Source organism: Anopheles maculipalpis, chromosome 3RL (genome assembly GCF_943734695.1).
Source record: "Anopheles maculipalpis chromosome 3RL, idAnoMacuDA_375_x, whole genome shotgun sequence".
Lineage (NCBI taxonomy): Eukaryota > Metazoa > Arthropoda > Insecta > Diptera > Culicidae > Anopheles > Anopheles maculipalpis.
This window is the reverse complement of record NC_064872.1, coordinates 30,770,925-30,782,698: the sequence shown is the minus strand read 5'-3', so window position 1 is coordinate 30,782,698 and position 11,774 is coordinate 30,770,925. Positions and strand designations below refer to the sequence as shown.

The window sequence follows — 11,774 nt, the reverse complement described above, 5'->3', positions numbered from 1 at the left end:
TATTCAATTGTTATTTCTCATCAAAACTGTGTTTCCGCTATTATTTCTTAAATTATGTTCGTCTTTTACTGAAATTACTACGAATCCTGGTAAATATCATTACATTTTGTTGCTTTTTCATACAAAATTTGTATATTTGTATGCTTTGTTTGTATTTATTACTGTTTTAGATTTTTTGTTTTGGCTCATTGCCAAAACAAAAAACATTGAGCCAATAAAATGGCTCATTGCCGTATGGTATCATTCAATGTTATTTAACATAATTATTATTTCACTTATTTTCCACACCATGAGTGAATAAATTTACAAAGTTATTAAAGCTGTAACTTTCATTAAAATAAACTCTAAAACGCCTTTTCTTGTTGTCCTGTCTATTTCATTCCAGAAACCGAGCGATTCCGTGCTGCCGGCGTTGAAACAATACAACCAAAGCTAAAAAAATGTCCTAAAAGCCCCTGAACGACGCTTAAATTATACCAAAACCCACCGAATTAGTGCTTCACAGAGCCAGTATTTGCCAACCTGCCAAAACGTCTTACCGCAGCATTTAACCTCATTCTTCACCCGTTTTAGCTCGCCGTGCATGTCTACCGACCGATGAGGCTTCAGCACTTAGTGTCCGTGTTCGTGTGTGCCTGTGAGTTTATTTTATAACCATACGCGTAATTTTACGTAAGTGTGTAAGTTTGTATGTGTGTGTGTGTTATGATAGCTTGTGGTGCGAGCATAAAGTGAAATGCATATTTACCATCCGTTTGCGTCTTGTGTAATGCGAGGTGTAATTGAGCAAACAATTAAATCGCACCACCATCACCGGGCAGTGACAGTGAACGACAGAAACTTGTACCAACCGTGAAAGGGAAGCCTTTTTGGTCCGACATCTGCGCCCCACCAAAAAAAAAAAGGATAGGTGTGCAATCAAGGAAAGCGGTTGTGGTTGATAAGAAAGATCGACGTCCTTTGAAGCGATTCCTTAAGCTGTTGAAAAGCGTCTGGTGCCAGACGAGAAGCGAGAAGCAGGAATAAATCATACCTCCGGATAAAACAGCCACCATAGCGGCCCGTTTCCGTACTTCCTGCTGAGCGATATAGGAACATGCGCTCGAACGGCACATCACATCAGCTACTTGACATCCCGTGGACATGAGTGTAAGTAGAGTACGCATCGATTTCGACGGCAAGCGTCCAATTCCACTTTGTAAACCTTCATTTTACAGATCGTTGGGCTTTGTGCGCTACTTTCTTTGAATGAAATTGTGTTGCAAAATTATTCATTGTGATGCTCAGGTCTTGTGTATTTTTTTTACATTTTCTTTCGTTAAAAATGGAAGCAAATTAATTGAGTTCACGGTGCAGCCGAATAAATGATGAAAAGTTAAAGCAGTCGATCAAAAAAACTTTCTTCTTTTCACAACCGCTTTGGGGGTACCCTGGTGCGACAGCATTGTCCTACGCAGCCACCATTTCTTTTTGGTTACGTACGCAACCATCAGTTTCGCTCGCTTGGATCACAATATTCCAACGTCTTACGCTACCGGCTCCCGAGAGCGCCAACAGCAAGGACCAGAGGCTGTGAAAATGTTTTCAAATAAATTATGCTGTACGCTTTAGCTACACGGTGCTGTTCGTGACCTGAGGCTTTCTTCCTTCACCAGTTCAAATAGCTTCAAATCAGCGCCGGTGACGCTGACGACTAAGCTTCGTGAAGTGGAAAAATGTGTCACATTTGGGGTGTACACTGCCGCCCGTCGGATACCGCTGGAATCGTGCATCGTAAAAATTTAGATTCTATCTTACCCCATAAAGAAAGCGGTAAAGGTGCCGGTTGGGGGGGGACCGTTTTTTTTTCGACCTAACTGCTCTCTGCACACGAGGCACACGAGATTTTTCGATTTCTTCCCACTGACGTTTAATTTTCTTTCAAGTGTGCAAATTTTACGACCCGTTTTGTGAATCGTTTAAGTTTGCTTTTTCTTTTATAACTGTTTGGAGCTTTTCATGCAGTTGTTTTTAAACTCTGAAATCCATTCACGGAACTTAAGCGATTTTACTAACTATGTGCTCTATTAAACTCTTTTATGCGCTTGAACGTAGTTTAATTAGCACAAGAAAGGTAATTAGGTATTTTTTCATTACGAAAACAACCGTAAAAGGGCTAGAACTTGGTCATATTCTTCTACTTCATCTTGCCCTGCTCGGAATTGAGCAAGTCGCGTCGACATGGCCATGTCTCCAATACGTTTCAAGCAATCTCGGTCTAGGGCTGCAGTCCTTCCATCCACGGCTGCATCCAATCTCCGACAGGTTTGACTCCGCTTGATCCAGTCGGCTTTTGGAGTCTTCAGGATCCCAGGAGTTTTTTGGAGCCCATATTAGGGACGATTGCTCTACCTTCGGATTTCGCTGCTTACGTTGTTGTCCGAAGTTACGATCGTACCGAGGTAGCAGAACTACTCTAACACCACGAGATCGTCGCCGTCAACTGATACTCTGCTTCCGATTCGGGCTCTATCACGGCCAGAGCCTCGGGCAAGCAGGTATTTTGTCTTCTTCGCATTGATCCTCAATCCAATGACAATGTGCTTCGCGAGGCCAAGAAATAGGAGAGATCGAGTGAAAATTGTGCCTCGGATATCAAAGCCCGCGCTTCGCATGACACCCTTCAGACCGATGTTAAACAACAAACAGGAGATTCCGTCCCCGTGTCTCAGACCAGGGTGATATTCGAACGATTCCGACAGCATGCTCAATACTTTCACCTTAAACACTCTCACCCCGTCCATAGTGGCCCTCAACAGTCCTACCAGCTTGGTATCGTAGGTCACCTTGAAGCTAAAAATAAGGTTGGGCTTAGGGATCTGGTGCTCGCGGCATATCTTAAAAAATATTGTGTAAAAGTATATTTACAAAAAACTTTACTTATTTTTCATTTTAATCCTAAAAAGACCAAGCATGTCTAGTGCTGTCTATAGTCATAGCTACCTATCGAGGACCAATCTTCATAGAGAAAGAGGCCATAGCTCTTTTTAAAGGCGTAAAGGCTGCCTATCTGCGTGATGACTCGAGGAGCAAGTATCATTTAAGAAGAATCTTTATATAGAGTGCTCCGTAGACAACCTTTTTTCTATAACACTGCTCAAAAAGAGTATTTCCCTTTGTTTAGGTGAGGATTCAACGTAGCTTAGCCAAAAACCAAATCTTTAGCATTAAATTGCAATGAAACCTTTTTCTTATTTTGCGAAAGACGGCCAGGCCCGCATTGCTTAACACTTAATTTAACTTTTTTAACATTTAAAATAAACTTTGCTTGTGAATTGTACCAGGCGTCTTGCGTATTACATCGACACCCTTAAATTCTTAATTAAACGATGAGAAACCCAAATCTTCGTGCTCAGTTTATTGGTCTAAGCGCAAGGAAGCGAATAAAAAAACAATGAATAAACATTAGCATCAACCATGAAACTAGCACACAGAAACACAAACACAAATGACCTTTAAAACTGGTCCATTTGCCTGCACAATCGCAGCATCTTTAATGTCAAGGATCGCAGGCCCACTGTTGCTCCCACTGTACACAAAAATGCTCTACAAGAAAAACAGTGACGCAAACAACAGGCACAATACACTGCACAAAACATTTTCCCTCTCTCCATCGGTCATCCTAATTTGTCCTTTAGTTTCTCCGTACGTTTGTTGGTCGCAATTGCTTGGTCATGCTGTTGCCTGCTTCTTTTCATCTCTCTTTTTTTTGCGTAGCTAGGATTTCTTAACGTTCCGGTCATCTGGGAAACATTAATTTGTGACCGCTGTTGCGCCTAAATCGGATTTACCCATCCGTCCTCACCCCGGGAGACCCTTTATCGAACCGATCGCTGGAGAATTAACATTCTGCGGTCAAATGCGTACGACCGTGGAATGCATAATTTATGCCAAAATTCGCTTTTTGCGCTGATGCGTTTTGTAAATAATGTAAAGCGAGAACAGTATGGATGGGTGTGCGATAGTGAGCGTGTAAGTGTGGGAAACAAAAATAAATAAGCACCACACCCTTGCAAAGTGCTTTTTGGTGTAGATCCTAGCGCAAAGGACAATAGATTACAGTTCTACTTTTTTCTCTCTTTCTCTCACTCTGTTCCTGCTCCTGTTTCTGCAATAAACATAAATCAAACGGTTCCGTTGGGAAGCTTTGCATGAAACAATGTTCCAGAAATAATGTGTTTATATAGCATCAGGAAAACGAGCCAGAAAATAGAATCACATTGTTGTTCAACTTGAAAATTATTAGCCATAAATTATTAGTAAATAACTTTGCTTGTTCTAACAATGGTTATTATGTTTTGAAATAAATTTCATTCTTTGCCAAATATTTGGGTTTCCATTTAATGAATATAAAATGCTTCAAATTGTTTAACATAATAGCATAACTTTTCCAAAGCTCTATGTTTCGTCCAAAGTAACGGTTTTCTATCCATTCTCAATTTTTATTCATTCAAATCCCGGAACTGCCTACCACAATGTTCATTGCTACCTTGGCGTACCACTCAATTATACACTCCTCACGCCTCACAAGCTTTCCCAGCCGGAAGGACAAAACGCAAAATCAAACAACAAAATTTTCCTTGCTTCCGGCAGCTTTTTACACGTTATTTTTTTTTTCCTGCTTGTCTACCGTTGCTGGTGCCACCAATGCCGATGGGCTGCGCAGCACCAGTGCCAAGCTGACAGCGGTGTCCTTTGTAAACAAAATTATCGGGATTACAATTTCCGAACAAATCGCAAACCTGAGGCTTGCGGGGTTGAACGAAAAAATGCGTGATGCGGAGGTAGAACGCGCCAAATGTTAGTATCGTGTTCTGCTAAATTTTACATGGAAACGGTGCAGAGAAATGATAATAAAAAAATGGCGTTGCCGCCATTCAGCGATAAAAATGACAAAAGGAACAGGAGGATTCCGGCACAAACTGCTACAACAAAAAAAAAGAAAACAGACAGGAAACGAAACAACCTAGTCAAAGAGATTTACTCTCCAAGGACACGGGTGCCAGCCTGGCAAAGCACTATCATAAACTGAAACCGTTCCGATTTGACAATGGAAAACCGATTTTCGATCTTCTGCTGCCGTTTTGTAACGATTCATCAGGTGTGCGCGTGTGTGCGGGCATCACACTCTGGCGCCATTTCGATGCTGTACCATCCCCCCCCCCCAAATTCCTCCCGCCAGCCATCACGTTCAATGATTAATTTTCGGTAGAATTTCAGCATGCAGCGAGATGGAAATTTTTTGGTAAATAATTTCATGACAAAAAGCGGCTTTCAGCGAAATAAAGCGAGCGTGTTGTTTGCAGATGTTCAACGGTTGAAAAGGTTTTTTTTCCCGGAAAGGCAGCTAGAAAACATTCATGACAAATTCTCCTTTTTTTTCTAAACCATACAAACTGGACTGGCCACAAGCAAGCATATTAAACTTACTTCACTTGCGTATGATCCTTCTGTGTCATTTAGAAAGATAAATGGTTTGAGGTGTCACTTTGACGGTGTGTTCTCTTTTTAATGGTGTTTTAGTAATCAAATTCTTGGTTTTGGTTATTCTTTTTGTGTTTAGCTCAATTTGCAGAACATTATCCTTTTTACTTCTTATTTTGTGAATAAAATTATAGCAAGAGCTTTAGTATGAAATTCAAGTAAGGAGCGTAACATAAAATGACGTATGCTGGTTCGGATTTTCACATTCTCACTATGAGCAAATTTATAGATTAGGTCGACTTTTTGGTTCAAAATTAAAATGGAATGAGCCTTAACCATAATACGTAGTATTAGCTAACATTCAGTATGCATGACATTTCTCATATTTATAGACTCTGGCTACATGGCTGAAGTAGCTGTCAGAAAAAAGGTTTATATAAATGCTCATTTCAAGCTCTGACATTCAAGTCATTATGAGTTTCTCAGATTCTTATCCACAAACACAGCACATCCGATAGTTAACTGTCCTAGAAAGATCTACGAAAGACAATGTCACATTTCAGATTAGTTTTGATAAATGAAGCGTTCCATTCCCAACTCAAACGCTCATTTGAAACTATAAATCCTAACTTCGCAAACAATCATCCACCAACCGGATGGTAATTGACAGTAGGAATTTGATTTGCGAACTGAGAAGGGCTCAAATCTCAAACCCGTAATCGTCCGCCGGAAGAAACTATCTCTATTCACCCATCAACCATTGTACCAAAAATGATTCGGAATTTCTGAAGATGATGTTTGGAAGAAGATCCATGCAAATTCTTCTGCTGCTCATTCAAGCTTCAATAAGGCAGAGGGAAGTTGTACGAGGAGTAACAGAGACGAAGCAATGAGAAGTTTAATAACTTTTACTAAGGAACGGTAGGCAGGAGTTACGATGTAGGTTCCAACTTATTTCTCAGCGTTGCTCAATGAGGACGTTCTGCGGGGAAATATATAAAACTTTTCATTAGATTCCTTCTTAAATGTTTTCAATATAAAACTTTTATCTGCTTATCCTTCATAGCCAGCTGTTTTTGGCATGTAATTAGATCTTAGGAAACTTTAAAAATTAACAAAATATTTTCTATTCTTCTTGCTCTCAAAACTATTCTTAGTAATTTCTTGAACCAGTCAATCATTGGTGACGGCAACTGCCTCAGTGTGCTAAATTAAAACGTTGTGCAAGTAGAATTGTTACTGGGAGAACAACACGTATACGAGATCCACTGTTTGATGAGTCAGTCACGCGAAGGATGACCGGTTCTGTTGTTATTCTTTTCCTGGATTAATCAGGGCTCCTACAAGTAGTACACCCTATTGCGTGTTACAACAAGTAGCCTTTTCTTCTGGATAAAATCAGAACAAGTGTTTCAATGTGCAGATTCTATTCAATCGAATTTCAAACCCCAATGAATTGATAATGCTAGGTTAAGGTTTGAAAAGCAAGTGAAGTTTACTAACAATGTTAATATTTTTATTTGTTTATTTACAATTGATTATTACGGTCCAGTTCCATATTGTCAACACCGCTTGTGTTGAATAGATTTTCACAGATTTATAAGGCATCTCCTCGTTGACAATGTTAATATGTTTATAATATATTCCAATGCTGTCTTAGCTACTAAATGCTTCGAAGCTCAATATTAAAATGTTAGAATTAAATTTAAGGTTCAAAAGAGGTAAAACGTTTTGGGCTTTATTTTCATTTTGCTTTTGCTATTTCAATTTTCATTTTGCTAATTCCTCATCTGATTTTAAACTGTCGCAGTTGAGTTGCAAATTTTCCCCTAACTGAACACGATGCGTGCGTGCAATAATGAGCTCATCATTTGACCACAGCAGCTCACAAAGTTCCATTTTCGAGTTGCAAATCTCCCCTAACTTATTGTAAGATTCCCCTATATGATTGCAAAATTCTACAAGACCCTTGCAATGTTCCACTATTCATTTGAAAAATTACACTGAGTGATTCAAAAGTTGCATTACATGAATCAAAATACATGTATTCCCAGCGTCATAGACTTATAATGTCGGACGTATAACGCAACTAGAAGCGTCGTTTCATTTTCCATTTTAATTGGGGAGCTCCAAACGCTAGACCAAACGCAGAAATACCATAACAGATTGCAAAGCTTAACAGTTGCAAATTTCTCCTACATGTTTTGCAAAGTTCCACAAGACAATTTATTTGAAAAATTCCACTGTACAAAACGAAACCCTGTTGCTCGCCTAGATGGGTTTGAAAAAAAAAAACTAAAACATTATGTTCCCATTTAGATATTTACTCATTTTACTTGAGTTGTACGTTATTTTAGGGCTCAACTTTTTCTTCAGTATTATCTTAAAGCAAGTTTCGTGTCTTTTAAATGTTATTTAAAGCAAAAGCATTATAGTTGATTTAGGATGTTTTAAAGTTCTTGCGTTCTTGCCCGTTCATGGTAGAGATATTTTACTTTGTCGCGTTCGCACCAAGGATTATTAGCCCAAATTCCATATCATTACACATGTCCTCGGTCGAGACGCTTGTACAATGTAAACGATACAACCGAATAACACCTTTTTCATCTTTTGACTCTCTTTTTCAATTTCGTATCAATATCCCTGCTTTGATGGGTGATCCTTCCACAGCTGAGCTATGTTACAACCCTTCCCATGATGACGTTATCAACTGTAGTCAAAACGGCAAAAAAAAGCTACATTGATTTTACAATAAGCTCCCGGGAGCAGACACTGTGAGGGAATTTATCTCTACGAGGTTTTTTTTCTTCTCTTTTCGGGGCGCAAAACCTATCCAGCTTGGGACTGTGTTGTGTCTATGTTTTGCATGCAGCTTCTCGCACTGGTGTGACCTATAGCTTCTTGGAAGGAGGAAAGCATCAGCCCAGGTTAACAATAATCCCAGCTTTTCAACACGATCCCTTTGAGCGGAGGAGGATGAAAAGCGAAAGGCTTGGCCCTTCGGTAGTTTTCCGTGTGAAGCTTTTCAACATAAATCACGCACCGATGTTGAATTGTTCGTGCAATGAGAGGGAAAGAGAGAGAGAGAAGAAAAAAAATCAACCCGCCAAACTCAAACCAAAACTCACCCGGTAGCCTTGTTGACTGTTTGACCTGTACAACCCAACGCAAGCATAGCCTTGGCGGCTGTACCATGCCAGCCACTTTTTCAAAACGTCGAATGAAGGAAGAAAAAAAGATACAAAATGCTCACAACACCGGAAAGCGCTTCGCAATAAAAATGCACGGTTTGGCAGGCATCGGAATCACACATTGAATATTACACGTCCCATGAATATATTGAGCGGTGGCTTCGTTTTTCCCTCCTTTTTTTGTTTTTTTGGTGAGGAAGGTTTTTTGATTTTCTATCCAAGAAAAAGTTCGAGATCGAGTTTCATCGTACGGTGCGGGATGCTCGCTGTGGGTAATCTTTGATATTTTTTTTTTCTTTTCTGTGTGACAACAGAACAAAAAGGAAGAAAAGCAAAAAGTGAACCTTGTGGGAATGAAATCGGTTTCGCCCTCCAATCCCGAGGCGAAATTGAATAAAAAGATTTATATGCTCAGCAACTGGCGGCGCACCTTGAGTCGCTGTATATGTGCGGAAGGTGCGCTTTTCTTACACACTCCCGCACACATACACACGGGCTAGGGCACAATTTTCACGGAACCGAATCGAGTGTGCGAATGTAAAGCTCCACAGCGTAGGATGACAGGCCAGAATATTCCATCTGGAAAAGAAAATCTCTCAATTGCACGAACCCATCGTTAAAATACCGTGCACGCAGGGGCAGCAACTGTTGTATAACTTTTTCGGAAGTTCCCCAAAGGGAAAAACGCTAAACCACAGCCAAATAAGCTTAAGCTTTCTGGGGGTCGTTAAAGTTTAACGGCAACGCATTCGGTACGGTAGCTTGCGTAGCACTCAATTTGTTCCAAAATTAGTTGATCTCGGTGATGGAAATCCAGATAGCGCGCCGCCCTGTGTCACACTGGAGAATACACGTGCCATACAGTATTAGAGCGTATTATCGGTGGTCAAGCGTTCGCAAGGCTGGTCAATACACTGCAGCGCAGTAAATCCCCCGAGAACGTCTGAATAGATTTCTCAATTTCGTGTGAAAAAATGAGGAGAAAAAGATGCTGATTCGAGTGAATGTTCCCACACGCAATATTTGATTTGTTGGGTAGTGACCTCGAATGTCATCGATTGGTAGGATCACCGTTATTACTACCTGCTTTACTGGGGTGATATTCAGCTGCACATTGGGAGTGATTCGACGACTCATGAAGTATTTTATTGACTTTTTTTTATTTTATTAATTTATTCTTTTTAACGTTTTTGGAAAATTACATTTTGATGGAAAGTTTGCACATTTTTAATATCTCTTTACAAAATCTTTTTTAATTGTGTTGTAAGACAATTTTACTCGCTATTTCCGCTTTGAATTTAGCAACAACTTCTCACTTCTGAAAAAATGTAAAATAAAAATATCTTATTTATTTATTTTTTTATTTGCAATTGATTATGACGGTCCAGTGCCGTACTGTCAACACCGCTTGTGTTGAATAAATTTTATGATCTTATTGGTAAGACAATTCCTCCTTATTCTTTGCCTTATCCCGGGCATACTCGGTTAAAATGAAAATATCTTATAAGGAATAGAAACTGACTGTCATACCGTACTTTGTGAAACCTTCAAATCCAGCAGAAGCTGATCAAGAAAAATGGCACTTTGTCAGCACTATCTGAGTGGTGTTAAATATCAAGGTCAGAATACAGACCAATGTGAAGCAAAGGCGAATCTTCCCAGAATCTAAAAACGATCCTCACAAAGACTTACAATGGGTCTGATGTGGATCTCTACTACTTATGGACGTGACCTCGTACGGGTTGGACCATTGGACAATCTTACACAATCACATCTGTAACAAAACCGTAAAAAACTGTTTCATTCGGCCCATTAGGGGGGAAGAAATCAGACTTTTTTTACTTATTCTTACGACAATCATATTGAAGATCAAATTATGTTAAAAAAAATCATAAGATAATTATAAAATTAATAGATCTACGATCTTTGAAAGCTTGAATTTACTCCCTAAAGAGTCCAGAAAACCCAATATGGGTGAATTTCACTGCCTTTGGTTGAGCATACGTTAAAAATCCTTATCAATTAAGATCTTAATCGAATTGCAGCTTATCCTTTGCTATCGATAGTGAGTTAACTACAGCCAACGATCAAGAAGAAAATTGCAATTTTAAAAAGTTGGAAAAGGTCGTGTCAAAAGGAATATTATCGATAAGGAACCACCTACAATCGAAGTACTTTATCAATGGTCCATAAAAAAACATTTCACAAAGATATTAAATTTTGGTAAATATTTTGGTAATATCTCCACCTCCGAAACACCTTGAATCGAACATTCTTTCGGTAAGCTATTCTCTGCCAGGTTATCGCCCAAAGTTCCCTTTAGCAGCAAATCTACTCCCTAAACACCGTTATCCATAACGTTCAAGGTCTTGCACCAACTGACCGGAAATCTCCCTCAGCCCGATTGCACGTCGGAAAAGCTGCTTTATCCACTCCATCCTGTTTGTTTTTGATACCTTCTTCCTTATTGTTTTGATACGGACTAATCCAGCCCTCATCCAGTGCGACTTTACTGCCATCTCTCCACAAAAAAACGATGTCGTTCCCGTTATTGCTGACGCGTCACGTTCTAGCATCACTCCACAGTTGTTTGATGGTGTTCGATTTTATGGCACTGGTCAGTGATCCCCGGGTGAAGGTTCTATACCTTGTAGACCAAAAACCGAACAAAGAATAGCCGATAATAGCAAAACAGCAGATGGCAGTATTTGGCGCTAGCCTCATCTTCCTTTCCCATTTCCCAGATTTTCGATTGATGATGGCGAACAGACAACACAAAAAAACGGATACGACCCAACTGAATACCCGATAGCTACATGCGCTCCATCCTTGAACACCATGGAACTCAACTCCTTAGACTTTCCCTTTACCAGCGATGTTTTTCATACTCTCGGTTGCTCACTTCTTTGTTGGGGATGTCCTTCCCAAACTTCCCGAAGGGGAAAAGTTTCTTTTTCCAATAACGGGTCCCACTTTAACTCGTCCTTTGCTCACTTGCAAAAGGCCAACTGTTTGTGTTGCTCACGCATACACATCTCTTGCAAAAAGTAACTGCTCTTGACCGGCATTATTACTTTCCCGGGCTGTATGTGAGTGAGTGTGTAAGATACCTCGCATCTT

General features: G+C 39.9%; 1 protein-coding gene across 1 annotated transcript in view; it reads left to right on the top strand.

The window, feature by feature from the left end:
- Positions 1-1,036: 1,036 nt before the first annotated feature.
- Positions 1,037-11,774, top strand: part of LOC126564087 (probable G-protein coupled receptor CG31760) — a 34,652-nt gene continuing 23,914 nt past the window's right edge. The window contains exon 1 of the mRNA XM_050221016.1: positions 1,037-1,149. The gene's annotated coding sequence lies outside the window, so the exon portion shown is untranslated. The remainder of the gene's footprint in view (positions 1,150-11,774) is intronic.